The sequence below is a fragment of the Choloepus didactylus genome, chromosome 25, assembly GCF_015220235.1.
Source record: "Choloepus didactylus isolate mChoDid1 chromosome 25, mChoDid1.pri, whole genome shotgun sequence".
In the NCBI taxonomy this organism is placed as follows: Eukaryota; Metazoa; Chordata; class Mammalia; order Pilosa; family Megalonychidae; genus Choloepus; species Choloepus didactylus.
Genome location: NC_051331.1, coordinates 4744057 through 4750056, shown reverse-complemented (window position 1 = coordinate 4750056; position 6000 = coordinate 4744057). Strand labels below are relative to the sequence as shown.

The 6000-nt window shown below is 40.7% G+C and overlaps 1 protein-coding gene across 1 annotated transcript in view; it reads left to right on the top strand.

Moving 5' to 3' along the window:
* The first annotated feature begins 244 nt into the window (after positions 1–244).
* The window catches only part of LOC119520624 (zinc finger protein 596-like), a 44040-nt gene continuing 38284 nt past the window's right edge, over positions 245–6000 (top strand). Inside the window, exon 1 of the mRNA XM_037818591.1 lies at positions 245–303. The gene's annotated coding sequence lies outside the window, so the exon portion shown is untranslated. The remainder of the gene's footprint in view (positions 304–6000) is intronic.

The window sequence follows — 6000 nt, the reverse complement described above, 5'->3', positions numbered from 1 at the left end:
AGACTGTGAGACACCTTTCCCAGTGTAAATCCTAAAAAAAAGTGAGATAAATAACTGAAATTCTCCTGTTACATGTTAACTAAGATGATTAGCTCTATTTGCCTCTAATGGGTTTAGCCAACTGAAAAATCACTTGGAGGAGAATGATTTGGAATATCTTTCCCCGTCCTCCCACCAGTGTAAATTAACCCTCTTTTCCTCTTCAGCCTGGCGCGCTGTGACGTCATGAGGCTGCGCCGAGCGACGAACCCAGATCCCAGAAGTTTCCCTGCTCCAGTTTTGGCGCCGGACCTGGGACAAAAGGTCTGAACGCCCTGCTCCTTTGTGGGTTCCTGGACCCCCGAAGTGGGATATTCTCGCCTTAGCTCCGTGGCCGACAGAGACTTTCCTCCGAGGGCTGGACAGAGAGTTTCTTGCCCACCCGCCTCCCACATCCGGGACCCCAAGGGCCTCTGCTGCGGAGGAAAACAGCTTTGGTTAGTGAGTCTGGATGACTCATGCTCTTGTAGAAAGCTTGGTCTTGTTTCTCTGATTCTTGCTCCTGTCTTCTTTTTGTTTCTGGGCTGTTTGCTTCATTTTTAGTGACACATAAACTGCTTGAGCTGTAAGCGGGAGACCACACTCGGTTTGGGCGCTCGGTGGCGCACATAGATTTAAGCGAAGGATGTTTTTGGAGGGTGCAGCCCCAGGCATGGGGGATTAGCCATTGAGATTTGGTTTGGCAGGAAGCAGCCCCCTGGCATTAAGGGAGGTCACTGAATTTGGGGTGCCTAGGTTTTGGTTATTTGGGTGTTTGGTTGCACATAAAACTATTGAGACTTGGTGGCCTAGGACTTGGCTTTGATTCTTGGTCTTGTTTTTGTTTGTGGTTTGGTTAAGATTTTGTTTTGTGTTATGTCTTGTCCTGTTTTATCTCAAGTTATCTAAAAAAATTTTTTTCTTTAAATGGGAAACAAATTAAGTGAGAAATTAATAAAATAAAAAAGATGAACCTTTAAATAGCATTCTTAAGCATTAAAAACTGCCAGAATTCTTGGCCACTGTGGACACTGGATTGCTATTTTGCAAGTAAATTTACTTTGAAAGAGAATGAACAAATAAGATAAAATTCTATATGAGCATTGTTTGATGGCTCTATCTTATTATAAAAAGTTCCAGGGAAAATGTTTCGGGCATGGTGTTTAAAAAGCCAGCCAACCCCCTAGCCGCTCCTTAAAAGATTCAGATGAAATGAAGGAAAGCCCTAGCCTCCAGTATAAAACAGTGCTGGTTAAAATTCCCAGCCCCCAGGTGGTTGAGGTTTTTGAACTCCTGGTGGAAACACTAGTAGCCTTGTATTCTAGGCCCATGCTTGTGGGTCCCGTGCTCCCCCTACCCCTCTTGCTAGCATTTGCGGTTTTTGCCCTTTCCTTTCCCTCCGTTCTGGAGCCTACAACTTGGCCACTCCCTCCGCTTCCTCTCCCTCTGGCACCTTGTCAGAAAGCTGAGAACGAGCCCCTCATGCCTATGAATTTTCCCAAAATGGCCTTCCCACCTCAAATCATGATGAATATGAACTTTAGGCAGAGCTGAAATAGATCCAATGTATGAGCAAACTCCTTTCTCTACCTCTGATCTGCACAATTGGAAGAACTGGGTCCCCAGTTATCAAGAGGATCCCAGGAAAATGAAAAACGTATTTATTTTTGTTACATATAATCCTAAGTGGGCTGATATACAAACTTTGTTAAATGTGCTATAACCTGAAAAGAAAGGAGAATTAGAATTAAAAGGGCTGAATTATGCTAATTCTTTACTCAATCTTAAACTAGAAAATCCAGTTCATGCCCCAGCAAATCTGGCTATTCCACAATATGGGGACCCAAGTAAATAAGCTGGCAGAACAAAATTAGATCACTATAGAGCATGCATAATTGTGAAACTAAGAAATGGAGTTCCTAAACAAAATAACTTTAATAAAATTCTGGAGGTTGTCTAAGAGCTGGATTAAAATCCATCCATGTTTTGAGAATGATTCTTCAAAGCTTACATTAAATTTACTCATGTAAGCCCAGAGTACTGGATAAATCAATGAAATGTAATTCAGTCTTTTATTGGTCAGAGTGTCCCAAATATTCATCAGAAAGTACTGAAAGTTAAGGTAGATTGAAGTTACCAATCTCAGCACTGGTGAAAATTACACTTAAAGTGCTCTGTAATTTTGATGCAGCTCAAGGAAAGGATGGAAAGAAAGCTATCACCTATAAAGCTAACTGGGACGCTAATGTCTTAAAATCAGCCCTGAATAAAACTTTTCATCAGCAAAAGGGGTCTGAGATAGGTAAAACCCCATGGTCCCCAAGGAAACTGCTGGACCCCCAGCATATGCATATTGCTGCAGGAGGGACTTTGGAAATGGGAATGTCCCAGGTTGATGCAAAGGTAAAAAAGGGACTCCAGGAATCCAGTGTCCACAGCTGACAGGAGATGTGGACAGTGACTTGTAGTGATGGGGTCTGGGGGCACTTTCTACCCATCAGAAAACCATTCTGATCACCCACAAAGAACCTTGGGTTTCACTGGAAGTGGGTAAGAACTTAGTAAAATTTCTGGTAGACAGGAGAGTTAGTTGCACTTGAAAGGAATCAGTCCTTGTTATGAGCATGTCTGAAGTTCCTAATGCCCTCCCTCCCTTTCTCTCTCTCTCTCTCCCTCTCTCTCTCTGTCTCTGTCTCTGTCTCTCTGTCTCTCTCTCTCTCTCTCTCTCTGAAATGAATTTACAAGTTCTGACTCTAGGAGCAGGCCTACAAACTGCATTGCAATATATAGGCAAGCCACAAATGCCTAAGGAACAAAAGCTGTGAAATATGCTTCAGATGAGCCAGAGATGTATAAAGAAGTCACATTAAGATTGTGGCTGAACATGATTCCAACACGTTTAAATAATATCCACTTAGATGAAGAGAAGAGAGAACATTTTTGCCACCAATTAAAAGATTTTAGAATAAGGACAAATAACACCAGGAATGCAAAATTATAAATTTGTCCAGAATTTGAGTCATAAATCCAGTGGTAGAAAATATATGTCCCACAGTACCTAATCCATATACTCTCCTCATCCATATTTCTGATGCATATCCTTATTTTAACTTTAAAGAATGCCATTTATTGCATCCTAATAAATACTCATAAAAACTCTTTGTATTTGAATAAGGAGAACTTGGCATAGAAATAAGACAGCAGTGTAATTAAAGTGTGCTACCACAAAGTTTCAAAACTGCATCCTGTGCAGAAATGTTCATGGAGTAAAGCTCTACAAGAGACTTCTTTGCAGGGTAGACCCTTTGGCAAGTGGCCATGCCAAAGAACAAAAAGGAAGGATTCTTAGGTATAAGTTGCTATTCTTAGCTGTCAATACCATATTTTTAGTTGATAGCCAAACTTCTATATCTGGACATGAATAGAAATGAGAAAGAAAAAAGAAAAAAAAACTTTAAAATGGACATGAGATGTACAATTGCCTTTCAAAGTTTAAAGGCAAATTAATAACAGCTCCAGCCTTGGGCTCCCTGATTCCATGAAAGAATTTAACCTGTCTGTCCATGAAAAGCAGGGCATGACCTACAAGTTACTTGTGTAAGCCTTTTGGAAATACATAGGGCCAGTGGTTTATTTGTCAGAACAGTTTGACACTGTAGCCCAAGAATGTCTCACTGGCCCAAGGGCAGTGACAACCCACTTGTGAATGCTTATAAGAAACAAAAAGTTTACTTTGAACTCCCCACATGTCCTTAGTGTATTGCAGCAAAAGGGGGACAGTGGCAAACAATTGAAAAATTAATTCCCTATCAGGTAGCACTGCTGGACAATCTTGAATGTCCTCCTACAGGAAGCAAAATATTCAGTAGCAAATACTGCCTCTCCCACTGGAAATATCAGCACAAAGAGTGGGATTAATTGCCCTAATAAGAGCCCTCAAGCTAAGAACAAGGCAGATCCCACCTGCACAGACTTAAGATACACATTTACTAAAATGCATGTGCACAAAACAATTTTTAAAAACATGGTCAAATAACTGCAGCCAACAAAAACAAAATAGATACATCTAGTTTTTATGTTGTAAAATACGGTAACGCATCCCAAGAAATTAGTTGTCCACTGCAAAGATCTACCAATGGATAATAAAAGGCCTAAATAGTGGAAAAAAATTAGAAAATAGATTCACAGTCAAGCCAAAGGAACTTGGAATCTTCAGGTATGTGCTAGTGCCCAAAATTCCTAGGGAAAATTAACCAAGGCACAGAATAAAAATTATTCTTGTCTTGAACCCCAGGTTGGGCACCAATTTTCACAGGTCCAGATCTTTACACCTCAAACCTATGCTCTCCATTAGAAAAGGCCTGAGCCTTCTCAGGTGATGATTCAATTGGTTTGGGCATCATCAACTAACCTCCCATTCAATTAAGATCACAGAGACATACAATAGTTTACAAGAGCCCACAAGGCAAGAAATCAATTTCAATGCATTTTTACTAAAGGAGCACTTAAGGCAAAAGGAACAAATTTACAATGTAAAAATTATTTGATACATTACCAAGCCTGGGAGCCCATGCTTCTCCAGATGCAGCTGGACATGAAATCAGAGCTCCCTCTTGTCTGAGTTACACATTATTTAGCATTTTTCATTTAGTGTACATTTAATTAAGTTATATTCTATTTTGAAGTTTAAACCATACATAGTAAATGATATGTTGTGAAACATCAGTGACCCACAAAGTGTTCTGATCTATGAGTGATTCACAAGTGTCTTGATCTGAGAGTGGTTCAAGATCAAAGGAGGGTATCCACAGCATCATCAGAGACTTAGCCTTGAATGTCTGCAAAACTCTGATGTAAATATTTCTACAAATTAAGATATGACTTCTGTAAGAGCAGTATAACTTTTTACTTATATGAAATCTAAAAATTAGAAAAGAGATTGCTATTAATTGTCTCTAACTTACTGAGTTTCCTTATTTCATTCTATGATTAGTTTAGCCATTACATCATGTTGATAAACAGAATTTTGATTAGAACTGTATTCAGCATTGCTGCATTGCTTACAACTTTTCTGTGATGAAAGTATCAGCTGCAGCCCCAGCTGCAGAAGACTGGATAGTTACATATTATCTATTTCTAAGAAGGTTGAGAAGGCCTTTCTGCTTTCTTGAAAATATTCAGTTTTTTTTTTTTTTTTTTTTCAACTGTTGAGCTTCTTCCTTAGTATAATCTTCTATTGAAGGATATGAACACATTTTCTTGAGTCTCAGCCCCCCCTATCAGAAAGGTCTGCCCAACATGGATGAAGTGTGCAGGGTTTTCCCCTGTCTTTGTGAGCCTCTGTCTTAGCCTGGGCTTTTGCTTGTTAGTTGTTTTGGAGTTCTCCTGTTAGGTTGTCCCCTTTGTTTCCCAGGAGACAGACCTCCTTTTCCCAGGTGTTTGTTGCCTATAGGACTTTGTCCCAGACAGTCCCAGACTGTCTGTCTGTCTAGTTTTATTTTTATTTTTTTACAATTCTTTCATTGTCTCCAGCTACTTTGCCTGAAGGAAAAATCCTTGGAGGGAGGCACAACTGAGCGAACTTTCTCAAGTCAGTCTCTCCTAGCAAAAACAGGGCCAGGGGCTCACAAAAAGGGTGCAGACCAACTCCAAAGTGCCCTGGGGGTGGGGATCAGAAAGGGTGCAAAGAGCTTCTCTGACTGCCCCAAAGCTGAGTTTTCCTGTCCTGCCCAGCAAATACAGCCATTCAGCTGGCTCCCCTGTAGCCATGAGGATTTGCAGAATCATTAAATCTCTACCACTGCTTCCTGTGTTCCAGAAAGCTGGATGTAATGGTTGCCACTGCCTTTGCGGGGTGGGTTGAAACAATAGCTGCCCTCAGAGCCAGGCTCTCAGTGATCCAAATTCACTAATGCAAAGCCATGGTCAGTGATCAGTCATGCCCACCTCTGTACTGGGGGAAGAGAAATTTTATGTCCCTTA